The sequence below is a fragment of the Triticum aestivum genome, chromosome 4B (assembly GCF_018294505.1).
Source record: "Triticum aestivum cultivar Chinese Spring chromosome 4B, IWGSC CS RefSeq v2.1, whole genome shotgun sequence".
NCBI classification, from domain to species: domain Eukaryota; kingdom Viridiplantae; phylum Streptophyta; class Magnoliopsida; order Poales; family Poaceae; genus Triticum; species Triticum aestivum.
In genome coordinates, this window is record NC_057804.1 from 641,888,721 (window position 1) to 641,905,577 (window position 16,857).

At 42.3% G+C, this 16,857-nt stretch overlaps 1 pseudogene; it reads right to left on the reverse strand.

The window, feature by feature from the left end:
- Nucleotides 1-370: 370 nt before the first annotated feature.
- On the reverse strand, nt 371-1,311 carry LOC123090326 (probable polyamine transporter At3g13620; annotated as a pseudogene).
- Nucleotides 1,312-16,857: the final 15,546 nt, after the last annotated feature.

Genomic DNA, 16,857 nt, shown 5'->3' on the forward strand with positions numbered 1-16,857 from the left:
GATGTTTAGTTTTCCAAGAGTATGTGTACACGATTTTCATTTACCAAGATTTTCTAAGAGTATGTGTACTCAAAATTGATACAAAAATATTTGTGTATCGCAATAAAAAAAGACAAATTGGTGCAACTTGAGTACGAAATAATTTTGTTTAGGTATAGAAAGATTTGTTATTTCCAAGAGTACGTGTACAAGATTTCCATTTTGCCATGTTTTTCTAGCCATGCATGTGGTAATGAAGATCAAATGGCGGGTTGTGACACTTTTGCAAGATGAATCAGATGGAATATATAAGTAGAATGTTTGGGGTTGAGGGTGGATAAGGATTTGGATGAGGGGATGCAAATTTATATAATTTCAGATGGAGATAGTACTACGCACCTGCCGCGTCAGCCAAGTAGCCGTTGATCCAGGCATCCGGCGATGCGTCGGTGGCGCCGGTCGCGGCCATACGCGACAGCATGTAACTGTCGGCGATCAGAACGACGGCGACCACCAGCACCTGTGGGAACATCCGCTCGGGCCGCTCAACCTCCCCCGCCATCGTGCTCGCGCAATCCTAGTAGTTGAGGTTCCAGAAGAGTGTGTTGAAGAAGAGCCTCCAGTCCTTCTCCCCCTTCACCTCCGACGCCCACCGACTCGGCCTCACCATAGGCATCGCCATGGCCATCATCAGCATATGAACGGGGCCAGCGACACCATCCCCAGTGCCACGGCGCCCCACCCGACAACGCTCATGCCGGCGTAGTTCGCAAAGGAGAGGAGCAGCGTCATGCCGATGACCCCGCCCATGCGTGCCCTGCCTGGCTCCACGAACGCAGGGCCCAGTCCGCTTCCGCCAAGGTAGTCGGTGATCAGGGCCGTGTAGGCAGCAACATTCATGATGACACTGAGGTACTTCCACATGCCGAGGAGGAAGCCCGCGAGGGGGCCGAACACGTGGTCGGCCCACAGGACGAAGCCGCCATTGCCCGGGGAGGCGGTGGTGAGCTCGGCGGTGATGAGCGACTCCGGGAGGCCCCACGCGAACGGGAACACGAGGAAGCCGAGCAGCATGAAGAGTGGCCCCGCTGCGAGGACGGCCTTCTCGGAGCCGTAGGGGCTGCCTGCCACCTTGAAGTAGAAGAGGAAGACGAGGGGAATCAGCGTGATCTTGCGCTTGTGGCCGCAGATGGACAACGTCGGGCCTCCGCCTCGTGTACCCATGCCGCAGTTGGTCTCCTGGTGTGTGCTCTTGCCGGACGATGTCGGCAATTCTTGTTGCTCCTGGCTCTGTGATGGTTGTTCGGTATCTAGGAGGAGTTCTTGGCTCATGTCGAGCTTACTCGCGAGCTGCTTAGAAAGTACCACTAGTAGAAAACGGAGCTATATTACCGGTTCGTAGGGGCCCTTAGTCCCGGTTCTGCAATCGGCACTAAAGTGTGGGGACTAAAGGTCCCCCCATTTAGTCCCGGTTCAACACGAACCAGCTCTAAAGGGCCACCACATGGCATGATGAAAGCACAAGTGCTCCCTGGGTGATTTGGTTAATTAATGTCAACATATCTCTTGTTGGACTAACACTTTTACCTAGTATGTTTCAGATAAGTTCAACAATGAAGTGGCATGGACTAAAGGATGTGGAACCCCTTCAAGATGCTAAGGACAAAGGATTGGCTCAAGCTTCAAGCACAAGACTCTACATTTTATATTTTAGTGAACCGATATCACATTTAGTCTATAGGAAAAGACAATACTATCAAGGAGGGATGAGGTGTTGCTTAATGAGGTTCTTGCTTCAAAGTTCTTAGTGATATGCTCCAAAACCCTCAACTACTTTCTCACATCCACATATGACCTAAACCAAAAGTCAAACTCGGCCCCACCGATTCTTTCTATCCGGCGCCACCGAGTTCAGATGTCATAGCCACTGCCACAAACCCTAGGCAAATTGGTCTCACCGATAGGGATCTCGGTCTCACCGAGATGGGATTGCAATCTCTCTGTGTATGTCCATTAACAAACTCGGTTCCACCAAGTTTGAGTAATCGGTCCTACCGAGATTACAATGTAAACTCTCTATTTCCTTTTCGTAACATTTCGGTCCCACCAAAATGAGCGAACCGGTCCCACCGAGTTTACCTGACAAACTCTCTAGTTAGCTTATTACCAAAATCAGTCTCACCGAGTTTGTGTAATCGGTCTCACTGAGATTATGTTATGCCCTAACCCTAACCATATCGGTCCTACCGAGTTGCATGTCGGTCCCACCGAAAATCCTAATGGTCACTAGGTTTACTGAATCGGTCAGACCGAGTTTCTTAATTCGGTCCCACCGAGATTGGTAAATTGTGTGTAACAGTTAGATTTTGTTTGGAGGCTATATATACCCCTCCACCTCCTCTTCATTCATGGAGAGAGCCATCAGAACAAACCTACACTTCCAACTTATATTTTCTGAGAGAGAACCACCTACTCATGTGTTGAGACCAAGATATTCCATTCCTACCATATGAATCTTGATCTCTAGCCTTCCCCCAAGTTGCTTTCCACTCAAATCTTCTTTCCACCAAATCCAAATCCTGTGAGAGAGAGTTGAGTGTTGGGGAGACTATCATTTGAAGCACAAGAGCAAGGAGTTCATCATCAACACACCATTTGTTACTTCTTGGAGAGTGGTGTCTCCTAGATTGGCTAGGTGTCACTTTGGAGCCTCCGATAAGATTGTGGAGTTGAACCAAGAAGTTTGTAAGGGCAAGGAGATCGCCCGCTTCGTGAAGATCTACTGCTAGTGAGGCAAGTCCTTCGTGGGCGACGGCCATGGTGGGATAGACAAGGTTGCTTCTTCGTGGACCCTTCTTGGGTGGAGCCCTTCATGGACTCGCGCAACCATTACCCTTCGTGGGTTGAAGTCTCCATCAACGTGGATGTACGATAGCACCACCTACCGAAACCACGACAAAAACATCTGTCTCCAATTGCGTTTGATTTCTCCAATCCCATCCCTTTACATTCTTGCAAGTTGCATGCTTTACTTTCCACTGCTCATATACTCTTTGCATGCTTGCTTGATATGTATTGTGATTGTTAAACTTGTGCCAAAACTCCACTTAAACTTAGAGAAATTAAAAACTGCAACTTTTGATACTTAGTGTCTAATCACCCCCCTCTAGACACGTCTTCTCGATCCTTTCAATTGGTATCAGAGCTTTGGTCTCCATTGCTTTGGTTTAATCACCATTGGAGGAAGATGGATGAGTCTACTTTGGGGAGTCTTAGACATAGAGTCCCTATACTTGATGGTGAGTATTTTCATGAGTGGAAAAATGAGATGCTTGTGATTTTCAATCAATATCATTTGAACAAGTACATTGCTAGCCCTTGTGCACCTCATGTTGATCCTATGCATCCTACCCTTGATGAGTCAATTGACATGATCAGGAATCTTAGAACTGTTAATCTTATTACTAGAGGCTTGCCTAGAAACTTGATTGGAAACTTGCCTACTCTTGAGTGTGCCTATACTATATGGAAATTTCTTGAGGAACGATTTCCGGATTATTCCTTGAAAAATCTAGATGAAATTCTTCATAAGTCTATTGCCTTGAGTAAGATGAATTCCAATGATCCTATGTTTGGAGATTGTCTATTCGAACTTACAAATCTTATCTGTGCCAAAGGAAATGTTGGAATCATTAGCGATATTATTTCCGAAGCTACTAGACTTCATAAAGGAGATCATTGTCAAACTAACGAATCACCCTCTCTAGGAATTGATCCACCACATGACGATGTTGAACATGGATACTATGATGAGCATGATGATAGTGACTTTGATCTTGATGATGAAATGAGACACTTTGGTCTTATGGCAAATCTTCGGGGATATATGGCAGGAGGAAAGGAATGGGTTCTTGACAGTGGATGTACCGATCACATGACCGGAGATAAAGACATGTTTCGTGAGCTTGTTGAAAACGATGGTCCTCGAAAGTATGTCACTTTCGGTGACAACTCAAAGGGTAAGGTGGTTGGCCTCGGTAAGGTGGCCATCTCACATGATAGCTCCATTCAAAATGTTATGCTCGTTGAATCTCTTGGTTACAACTTACTTTCAGTATCTAGACTCGCTGATTTTGGTTTCAATGTCCTATTTACTGAAGTAGATTGCCAAGTGTTTCATAGAGATAATCATAAAATGGTCTTTACCGATATACGTAGAGGTGATCTTTACATTGTTGATTTCACTAAAAAGGCTCAACCTAGAACTTGCTTTATTGCTAAATCCTCTAAAGGTTGGTTATGGCATAGACGATTAGGTCATGTTGGCATGCGAAATCTTAACAAGCTTATTAAAGGAAATCATATCCTTGGTGTTAACGATGTCATATTTGATAAGGATAGACTTTGTAGTGCTTGCCAAGCAGGTAAACAGGTTGGAGGAAGGCATCCCGTAAAGAACATCATGACCACAAGGAGGCCACTCGAGCTACTTCACATGGATCTTTTTGGTCCCAATGCTTACAAGAGTCTCAGTGGAAATTCCTTTGGTCTAGTTATAGTTGATGATTTTTCAAGATTTACGTGGGTGCTCTTTCTCGATGATAAATCACAGGTTCAAAAGATCTTCAAAAACTTTGCTAGGAAGGCCCAAAATCAATTTGAAGTGAAGATCAAGAAGGTTCGCAGCGATAATGGAACGGAGTTCAAGAACACAAATGTGGACACCTTTATTGATGAAGAAAGGATTTCACTTGAGTTCTCGGCTACGTACACACCTCAACAAAATGGAGTTGTTGAGAGGAAGAACCGGATGCTCATCGAAATGGCAAGAATGATGCTTGATGAGTACACAACACCGAAGCACTTTTGGGCAGAAGCGGTTGAGACATCTTGTCATGCAACAAATCGCTTGTATCTTCACAAGCTACTCAGCAAGACGGCATACGAGCTCCTCACCGGTAACAAACCCCAAGTTGGATACTTTCAAGTATTTGACTCAAAGTGCTACATGATGACCCACAAGTGTAGGGATCTATCGTAGTCCTTTCGATAAGTAAGAGTGTCGAACCCAACAAGGAGCAGAAGGAAATGATAAGCGGTTTTCAGTAAGGTTTTCTCTGCAAGCACTGAAATAGTTGGTGATAGATAGTTTTGTGATAAGATAAATAGTAGCGAGTAACAAGTAAACAAAGTAAATAAGGTGCAGCAAGGTGGCCCAATCCTTTATGTAGAAACGGATAAGCCTGGACAAATTCTAATAATAAGGAAGAAGCTCCTGAGGACATATTGGGAATTATCGTCAACCTAGTTTCATCACGTTCATAAGATTCTCGTTTGGTACTTTGATAATTTGATATGTGGGTGGACCGACACTTGGGTACTGCCCTAACTTGGACAAGCATCTCACTTATGATTAACCCCTATTGTAAGGGTCCGCAACTACAGAAAGGAGTATTAAGGTAAACCTAACCACAACATTAAACATATGGGCCCATATGAACCCCTAATGAAGCAACGCATAAACTAGGGTTTAAGCTTCTGTCACTCTAGCACCCATCATCTACTTATTACTTCCCTATGCCTTCCTATAGGCCCAAATAATGGTGAAGTGTCATGTAGTCGACGTTCACATAACACCACTAGAGGAGAGACAACATATATCTCATCAAAATATCGAACGGATACCAAATTCACATGACTACTAATAGCAAGACTTCACCCATGTCCTCAGGAACTAAAGTAACTACTCACAAAGCATAATCATGTTCATAATCAGAGGTGTAATAATATGCATTAAGGATCTGAACATATGATCTTCCACCAAGTAAACCAATAAGTATCAACTACAAGTAGTAATCAACACTACTAGCAACCCACAGGTACCAATTTGTGGTTTTGGATACAAGAGATGAACTAGGGTTTGAGAGGAGATGGTGCTGGTGAAGATGTTGATGGAGATTGACCCCCTCCCGATGAGAGGATCGTTGGTGATGATTTCCCCCTCCCGAAGGGAAGTGTCCCCGGCAGAATAGTTCCGCCAGGGCCCTAGATTGATTCCGCCAAGGTTCTGCCTCGTGGCGGCGGAGTTTCATCCCGTAAGCTTGCCCACGAATTTTTCAAGGACAAAACCCTTCATATAGCAGAAGATGGACGATGGAGGCCCACCAGGGGGCCCAGGAGATAGGGGGGCGCACCCTAGGGGGGGCGCCCCCTGTCTCCTGGACAGGGTGTGGGCCCCCTGGCCTATTTCTTTTGCTCATAATTCCTTAATAAATCCAAAAAGTTGTTTCATGGAGTCTCGGGTCTTTGGGAGTTGTGCATAATAGGTTTCCAACGTTTGCTCCTTTTCCAGCCAGAATTCCAGCTGCCGGCATTCCCCCTCTTCATGGTAAACCTTGTAAAATAAGAGAGAATAGCCATAAGTAATGAGATATAATGTGTAATAACAGCCCATAATGCAATAAATATTGATATAAAAGCATGATGCAAAATGGACGTATCAACTCCCCCAAGCTTAGACCTCACTTGTCCCCAAGCGGAAACCGAAATCGAAAAATATGTCCACATGTTTAGAGGTAGAGATGTCGATAAAAATAAAATATGGACATGAGGGCACCATGATCATTCTAATAACAACAACATATATGGATTTTGTCATATGATTTCCTATGTTCAAGTAATAAGCAATTCACAATGTCAAGTATGGTTCATAAACTTCATTGGGAACTAACAAACTATAATCTCAGTCATTGAAGCAATTGCAATTTATCGTAACATCAGAAAGAGTCAATAATAGAGCTTTTCAGCAAGCCCACATACTCAACTATCTCGTAGTCTCCTATAATTGTTCACACTCACGCAATACTTGTGGTTATAGAGTTTTAGCCGGACACTGAGAAAGATAGGGGCTTATTGTGTTGCCTCCCAACGTATTCACTTTTAGGTGATGTCAACAATAATAGCCTATGCCAACTTACATCCAATCGGATATATATAGCATGATCTTTCAAACACGAAGAGCTTGCCAAAGGATAAAATGAAAAAGGGAAATGTGAGGATCACCTTGACTCAAGTATAAAGTAAATCATAAAGTAAAAGATAGGCCCTTCGTAGAGGGAAGCAGAGGTTGTCATGCGCTTTTAGGGTTGGATACACAAAATCTTAATGCAAAAGAACGTCACTTTATATTTCCCCTTGTATGTGGACCTTTATTATGCACTCTGTTGCTTGTATTACTTCCACAACAAGTTCGTACAAAGCTTATTTTCTCTGCACTAATAAGTCATGCATATTTAGAGAGCAATTTTTATTGCTTGCACCGATGACAACTTACTTGAAGGATCTTACTCAATCCATAGGTAGGTATGGTGGACTCTCATGGCAAAACTGGGTTTAAGGATATTTGGAAGCACAAGTAGTATCTCTACTTGGTGCAAGGAGTTTTGGCTAGCATGAGGGGGAAAGGCAAGCTCAACATGTTTAGAAGGTCACTAACAATATACTTTAACTGAGATGTCGGAAAACATAAACCATTACATTGTCTTCCTTGTCCAACGTCAACTCTTTTAGCATGTCATACTTAATGAGTGCTTCACAATCATAAAAGATGTCCAAGATAATATATTTATATGTGAACTCCTCTTTCCTTATCACTTCCTATTAATTGCAACGATGACCAAGGCTACGTTCATCAACTCTCAACAGTTTTTATGCCTCATACTTTCTATGTGTGAAGTTATCACTATCCATAAGATCAATATGAACTCTTTTGTTCTTTCGACTTTCTCGAGATCATAGCAACATAGCAAAGCCCTTGACTCAACACTAATCTTTATTATAGATAGCACACGGGCACGCTTACATAAAGAGATCACAAAGCAAAAGTCAAAACTACTTGATATCAAAACTTCAATCTACTAGATCAATATACTACTAAAAGGATCGAACTAAATAAAGCGGTAAAGATGGGAGTGTGATGGTGATACGATACCGGGGCACCTCCCCCAAGCTTGGCAGTTGCCAAGGGGAGTGCCCATACCCATGTGATTATTTCTTCGGGGGTGATGGAGGTGGTGATGATGCCGGTGGATAATTGCACATCGAGCGTAAAAGCTCCTCCAACTTGCGAATAATGCCCTTGAGCCCAGCAATATGATCCTTCAGCAAAATATTCTCCTGTGTGAGATACTTGTTTTGTATGCGGGCTAACTCAATCATCTTGAAAGCTTAAATCTCTGTTGGAGTGAAAAGGTTAGGTAAAGGGTGAGGGATGTCTTCTTCTTTCACAACCGGAGCTTGAACCTCCATAGCCTTCTTGATCCCTTCACCCTTGTTACTCTCTTTCGGTTCCTCTCTTTTCAACTCTATCTTCAATAGCCAGGCATCCTTGTCTTCGTTGTTGTAGGAGGGAGAAGTCATGGTGCTCTAAATCTGCAACAAGAACAGCTCGAAACAAAAACAGAGGATATTTGCGTGATACGGTGGTCAAAACCTTCGGGAGTATATATAATGAACTTTTACCGACCAAAATACGTAGCATACAAGAAGACAAAGTCCGGGAGGCACACGAGGTGCCCACGAGACAGGGGGCGCGCCCTACGGGGGGGGTCCTCTCTCGTGGGAGCCTCGTGTCCCTTTCGGACTACTTCTTTCTTCCTAAAATTGTTAAATAATCCAAAATTGATAAAAATTGCCATTAGAGTTGTTTTGGAGTCGGTATACTTACCGTACCACGTACCTATGCCTTTTCGGAGTCTGGAACATTCTGGAAAGTGTCTTTTATGTATTCCTCTGGGGTTATGGTTTCAATAATATTCGTTTCAACATTGATAGGATTACCTGAAATATAATGCTTAATTCTTTGACCATTAACCACCCTCGGATTTGTGCCTTCGAAGTTGTTAATTTTTATAGCACCGGAACGATAGACCTCCTTGATAACGTAGGGACCTTCCCATTTTGAGAGAAGTTTTCCTGCAAAAAATCTTAAACAAGAGTTGAATAATAACACATAATCTCCTACGTTAAACTCATGCTTTTGTATCCTCTTATCATGCCAGCGTTTGACTTTTTCTTTGAAGAGCTTGGCATTCTCATAATCCTGGGTTCTCCATTCATCAAGTGAGCTAATATCAAACAACCTCTTCTCACCGGCAAGTTTGAAGTCATAATTGAGCTCTTTAATAGCCCAATATGCTTTATGTTCAAGTTCAAGAGGTAAATGACATGCTTTTCCATAAACCATCTTATATGGAGACATACCCATAGGATTTTTGTATGCAGTTCTATAGGCCCATAATGCATCATCAAGTTTTTTGGACCAATTCTTTCTAGATCTATTCACAGTCTTTTGCAAAATTAATTTGAGCTCTCTATTGCTCAACTCTACTTGACAACTAGACTGCGGGTGATAAGGAGATTCAATTCTATGATTGACATCACACTTAGCAAGCATCTTACGGAAAGCACCATGAATAAAGTGTGAACCACCATCAGTCATAAGATATCTAGGGACTCCAAACCTCGGAAAAATAACTTCTTTAAGCATTTTAATAGAAGTGTTATGATCAACACTACTAGTTGGAATAGCTTCTACCCACTTAGTAACGTAATCAACAGCAACTAAAATATGTGTATAACCATTGGAGGCAGGAAAAGGTCCCATAGAATCAAAGCCCCAAACATCAAACTATTCAATAACAAGAGAATAATTCATAGGCATTTCTTGACGTCTGCTAATGTTACCTATTCTTTGACATTCATCACAAGATACGACAAACTTACGAGCATCTTTGAAAAGAGTAGGCCAATAAAAACTAGATTGTAGTACCTTGTGTGCAGTTCTATCTCCAACGTGGTGTCCTCCATAGGATTCAGAGTGACATTTGCATAGGATTTGTTCATGTTCATGCTCAGGCACACAACGTCTAATAATACCATCTACTCCTTCTTTATAAAGGTGTGGATCATCCCAGAAGTAATGTCTTAAATCACAAAAGAACTTTTTCTTTTGCTGGTATGTGAAACTAGGCGGTATATATTTAGCAACAATGTAATTAGCATAGTGAGCATACCAAGGAGCAGTACGAGAAGCATTGACAACCGCTAATTGTTCATCAGGAAAACTATCATTAATAGGCAGTGGGTCATCAAGAACATTCTCTAACCTAGACAAGTTGTCTCCAACGGGGTTCTCAGCTCCCTTTCTATCAATAATATGCAAGTCAAATTCTTGGAGCAAGAGAACCCATCTAATGAGTCTAGGCTTAGCATCTTTCTTTTCCATAAGATATTTAATACCAGCATGATCAGTGTGAATAGTAACTTTGGAATCAACAATATAAGGTCTAAACTTATCACATGCAAACACAACTGCTAAGAATTCTTTTTCAGTGGTAGCATAATTTCTCTGGGCAATATCAAGAGTCTTACTAGCATAATGGATAACATTCAATTTTTTATCGACTCTTTGCCCTAAAACAGCACCTACAGCATAATCACTAGCATCGCACATAATTTCAAAAGGCAAATTCCAATCAGGTGGCTGAACAATAGGTGCTGTGATCAAAGCTTTCTTAAGTGTTTCAAATGCTTCTACACAATAATCATCAAAGACAAAAGGTATATTTTTGCAATAAATTAGTCAGAGGCCTAGAGATTTTAGAAAAGTCCTTAATGAACCTCCTATAAAACCGGCATGACAAAGGAAACTTCTTATACCTTTTATGTCCTTAGGACATGGCATATTTTCAATAGCATCAACTTTGGCTTTATCAACTTCAATACCTCTCTCGGAGATCTTGTGCCCCAAGACAATGCCTTCATTAACCATAAAGTGACACTTTTCCCAATTCAGGACGAGACTAGTGTCTTCACATCTCTGCAAAATGAAGGAAATATGCCCTAGAGGCAATAATAAAGTTATTATTTATTTCCTCATATCATGATAAATGTTTATTATTCATGCTAGAATTGTATTAACCGGAAACATGATACATGTGTGAATACATAGACAAACATATAGTCACTAGTATGCCTCTACTTGACTAGCTCATTAATCAAAGATGGTTATGTTTCCTAACCATAGACATGTGTTGTCATTTGATTAATGGGATCACATCATTAGGAGAATGATGTGATTGACATGACCCATTCCGTTAGCCTAGCACTTGATCGTTTAGTATATTGCTATTGCTTTCTTCATGACTTATACATGTTCCTGTAACTATGAGATTATGCAACTCCCGTTTACCGGAGGAACACTTTGGGTGCTACCAAACGTCACAACATAACTGGGTGATTATAAAGGAGTACTACAGGTGTCTCCAAAGGTACATGTTGGGTTGGCGTATTTCAAGATTAGGTTTTGTCACTCCGATTGTCGGAGAGGTATCTCTGGGCCCTCTCGGTAATGCACATCACTATAAGCCTTGCAAGCAATGTAGCTAATGAGTTAGTTACGGAATGATGCCTTACATAACGAGTAAAGAGACTTGCCAGTAACGAGATTGAACTAGGTATTGGATACCGACGATCGAATCTCGGGCAAGTAACATATCGATGACAAAGGGAACGTATGTTGTTATGCGGTTTGACCGATAAAGATCTTCGTAGAATATGTAGGAGCCAATATGAGCATCCAGGTTCCGCTATTGGTTATTGACCGAGAATAGTTCTAGGTCATGTCTACATAGTTCTCGAACCCGTAGGGTCCGCACGCTTAACGTTACGATGATAGTTTTATTATGAGTTTATAAGTTTTGATGTACCGAAGGTTGTTCGGGGTCCCGGATGTGATCACGGACATGACGAGGAGTCTCGAAATGGTCGAGACATAAAGATTGATATATTGGAAGCCTATATTTGGATATCGGAATGGTTCCGGGTGAAATCGGGATTTTACCAGAACACCGGGGGGTTACCAGAACCCTCCCGGGGGTTAATGGGCCTTAGTGGGCCATGAGGGAGAAGAGGAGGGCCGGCCAGGGCAGGCCGCGCCCCCCCCCCCTAGTCCGAATAGGACAAGGAGGGGGGGTGGCGCCACCCTTTCCTCTTTCCCCTCCCCCCTTTCCCTCTCCACCAAGGCAAGAGGGGGGAGTCCTACTCCCGATGGGAGTAGGACTCCTCCAGGCGCACCCCTAGGGGGCCGGCCACACCTCCCCCCTCCCTCCTTTATATACGGGGGCAGGGGGGCACCCTAGGACACACAAGTTGATCTACGTGATCGTTCCTTAGCCGTGTGTGGTGCCCCCCTCCACAATATTCCACCTCGGTCATATTGTCGTGGAGTTTAGGCGAAGCCCTGCGCCGGTAGAACATCATCATCGTCACCATGCCGTCGTGCTGACGGAACTCATCCCCGACACTTTGCTGGATCGGAGTCCGGGGATCGTCATCGAGCTGAACGTGTGCTGAACTCGGAGGTGCCGTACGTTCGGTACTGGATCGGTCGGATCGTGAAGACGTACGACTACATCAACCGCGTTGTCGTAACGCTTCCGCTTACGGTCTACGAGGGTACGTGGACGTTACTCTCCCCTCTCGTTGCTATGCATCACCATGATCTTGCGTGTGCGTAGGATTTTTTTTTTAAATTACTATGTTCCCCAACAGTGGTATCAGAGCCAGGTTTTCTGCGTAGATGTCAGATGCACGAGTAGAACACAAGTGAGTTGTGAGCGATACAAGTCATACTGCTTACCAGCATGTCATACTTTGGCTCAGCGGTATTGTGAGATGAAGCGGCTCGGACCGACATTGCGCGTACGCTTACGCGAGACTGGTTTCATCGTTACGAGCACTCGTGCTTAAAGGTGACTGGCGGGTGTCTATCTCTCTCACTTTAGCTGAACCGAGTGTGGCTACGCCCGGTCCTTGCGAAGGTTAAAACAACATTAACTTGACGAACTATCGTTGTGGTTTTGATGCGTAGGTAAGAATGATTCTTGCTAATCCCGTAGCAGCCACGTAAAATTTGCAACAACAAAGTAGAGGACGTCTAACTTGTTTTTGCAGGGCATGTTGTGATGTGATATGGTCAAGACGTGATGCTATATTTTATTGTATGAGATGATCATGTTTTGTAACCGAAGTTATCGGCAACTGGCAGGAGCCATATGGTTGTCGCTTTATTGTATGAAATGCAAATGCCCTGTAATTGCTTTACTTTATCACTAAGCGGTAGCGATAGTCGTAGAAGCAATAGATGGTGTAACGACAACGATGCTACGATAGAGATCAAGGTGTCGCGCCGGTGACGATGGTGATCACGACGGTGCTTCGAAGTTGGAGATCAGAAGCACAAGATGATGATGGCCATATCATATCACTTATGTTGATTGCATGTGATGTTTATCCTTTATGCATCTTATCTTGCTTTGATTGACGGTAGCATTTTAAGATGATCTCTCACTAAATTATCAAGAAGTGTTCTCCCTGAGTATGCACCGTTGCGAAAGTTCTTCGTGCTGAGACACCACGTGATGATCGGGTGTGATAGGCTCTATGTTCAAATACAACGGGTGCAAAACAGTTGCACACGCGGAATACTCAGGTTAAACTTGACGAGCCTAGCATATAACAGATATGGCCTCGGAACACGGAGACCGAAAGGTCGAGCGTGAATCATATAGTAGATATGATCAACATAGTGATGTTCACCATTGAAACTACTCCCATCTCACGTGATGATCGGACATGGTTTAGTTGATTTGGATCACGTGATCACTTAGAAAATTAGAGGGATGTCTATCTAAGTAGGAGTTCTTAAGTAATATGTTAATTGAACTTTAATTTATCATGAACTTAGTCCTGGTAGTATTTTGCAAATTATGTTGTAGATCAATAGCTCGCGTTGTTGCTTCCCTATGTTTTATATGTGTTCCTAGAGAAAACTAAGTTGAAAGATGTTAGTAGCAATGATGCGGATTTAATCCGTGATCTGAGGATTATCCTCGTTGCTGCACAGAAGAATTATGTCCTTGATGCACCACTAGGTGACAGACCTATTGCAGGAGCAGATACAGACATTATGAACGTTTGGCTAGCTCAATATGATGACTACTTGATAGTTTTGTGCACCATGCTTTATGTCTTAGAACCGGGACTACAAAAACGTTTTTGAAACGTCATGGAACATATAAGATGTTTCAAGAGATGAAATTGGTATTTCAGACTCATGCCCGTGTCAAGAGGTATGAGACCTTTGACAAATACTTCGCCTAAAAGATGGAGGAGAATTGCTCAACTAGTGAGCAAGTACTTAGATTGTCTGAGTACTACAATCGCTTGAATCAAGTGGGAGTTAATCTTCGAGATAAGATAGTGATTGGCAGAGTTCTCTAGTCACCATCACCAAGTTACTGGAACTTCGTGATGAACTATAATGCAAGGGATGACGAAAACGATTCCCGAGCTCTTCGTGATGCTGAAATCGACGAAGGTAGAAATCAAGAAAGAGCATCAAGTGTTGATGATTGACAAGACCACTAGTTTCAAGAAAAGGGCAAAGGGAAATAAAATGGAACTTCAAGTAGAATGGCAAGCAAGTTGTCACTCCCACGAAGAAGCCCAAAGCTAAACCAAAGCCTGAAACTGAGTGCTTACACTGCAAAGGAAATGGTCACTGGAAATAGAAATACCCTGAATATTTGGTGGATAAGAAGGATGGCAGAGTGAACAAGGGTATATTTGATATACAGATTATTGATGTGTACCTTACTAGTGTTTATAGTAGCCCCTGAGTATTTGATACTTGTTCGGTTGCTAAAAATTAGTGACTCGAAATAGGAGTTACAGAATAAACAGAGACTAGTTGAGGGTGAAGTGATGATGTGTATTGGAAGTGGTTCCAAGATTGATATGATCATGATCGCACACTCCCTATACTTTCGGGATTAGTGTTAAACCTAAATAAATGTTATTTGGCGTTTGCGTTGAGCATGGATATGATTTGATCATGTTTATTACGATACGGCTATTCATTTAAAGTCAGAGAATAATTGCTGTTCTGTTTACATGAATAAAACCTTCAATGGTCATACACCCAATGAAAATAGTTTGTTGGATCTCGATCGTAGTAATACACATATTCATAATATTGATGCCAAAAGATGCAAAGTTGATAATGATAGTGCAACTTATTTGTGGCACTGCCGTTTAGGTCATATTGGTGTAAAGCGCATGAAGAAACTCCATGCTGATGGGCTTTTGGAATCACTTGATTATGAATCACTTGATGCTTGCGAATCATGCCTCATGGGCAAGATGACTAAGACTCCGTTCTTCGGAACAATGAGCGAGCAACAGATTTGTTGGAAATAATACATACTGATGTATGCGATCCAATGAGTGTTGATGCTCGTGGCAAGTATCATTATTTGTTGACCTTCATAGATGATTTGAGAAGATATGGGTATATCTACTTAATGAAACACAAGTCTGAAACATTTGAAAAGTTCAAAGAATTTCAGAGTGAAGTGGAGAATCATCGTAACAAGAAAATAAAGTTTCTGCGATCTGATCGTGGAGAAAAATATTTGAGTTACGAGTTTGGCCTTCATATAAAACAATGTGGAATAGTTTCACAGCTCACGCCACATGGAACACCACAACGTAATGGTGTGCCCGAACATCATAACCGCACTTTATTGGATATGGTGCGATCTATGATGTATCTTACCAATTTACCACTATCGTTTTGGGGTTATGCATTAGAGACAGTTGCATTCACTTTAAAAAGGGCACCATCAAAATCCGTTGAGACGACACCTTATGAACTGTGGTTTGGCAAGAAACCAAAGTTGTCGTTTCTTAAATTTTGGGGCTGCAATGCTTATGTGAAAAAATTTCAACCTGATAAGCTCGAACCCAAATCGGATAAGTGCGTCTTCATAGAATACCCAAAGGTAACTGTTGGGTACACCTTCTATCACAGATCCGAAGGCAAGTTATTCGTTGCTAAGATTGATCCTTTCTAGAGAAGGAGTTTCTCTCGAAAGAAGTGAGTGGGAGGAAAGTAGAGCTTGATAAGGTAATTGTACCTTCTCCCGAATTGGAAAGTAGTTCATCACAGAAATCAGTTCCTGTGATTCCTACACTAATTAGTGAGGAAGCTAATGATGATGATCATGAAACTTCAGATCAAGTTACTACCGAACCTCGTAGGTCTTCCAGAATAAGATCCGCACCAAAGTGGTACGGTAATCCTGTTCTAGAAGTCATGTTACTAGACCATGATGAACCTACGAACTATGAGGAAGCGATGATGAGCCCAGATTCCGCAAAATAGCTTGAGGCCATAAAATCTGAGATAGGATCCATATATAAGAACAAAGTGTGGACTTTGGTTGACTTGCTCGATGATCAGCAAGCCATGTTAAATAAATGGATCTTCAAGAGGAAGACGGACACTGATAGTAGTGTTACTATCTAATAAGCTCGACTTGTTGCGAAAGGTTTTTGACAAGTTCAAGGTGTTGAATACGATGAGATTTTCTCACTCATATCGATGCTTAAGTCTGTCCGAATCATGTTAGCAATTGCCAAATTTTATGAAATATGGCAAATGGATGTCAAAACTGCATTCCTTAATGGATTTATTAAAGAAGAGTTGTATATGATGCAACCAGAAGGTTTTGTCAATCCTAAAGGTGCTAACAAAGTGTGCAAGCTCCAGCAATCCATCAATGGACTGGTGCAAGCATCTCGGAGTTGGAATATACGCTTTGATGAGTTGATCAAAGCATATGGTTTTACAGACTTTTGGAAAGGCCTGTATTTACAATAAAGTGAGTGGGAGCACTACAACCTTTCTGATAAGTATATGTGAGTGACATATTGTTGATTAGAAATGATGTAGAATTTTTCTGGAAAGCATAA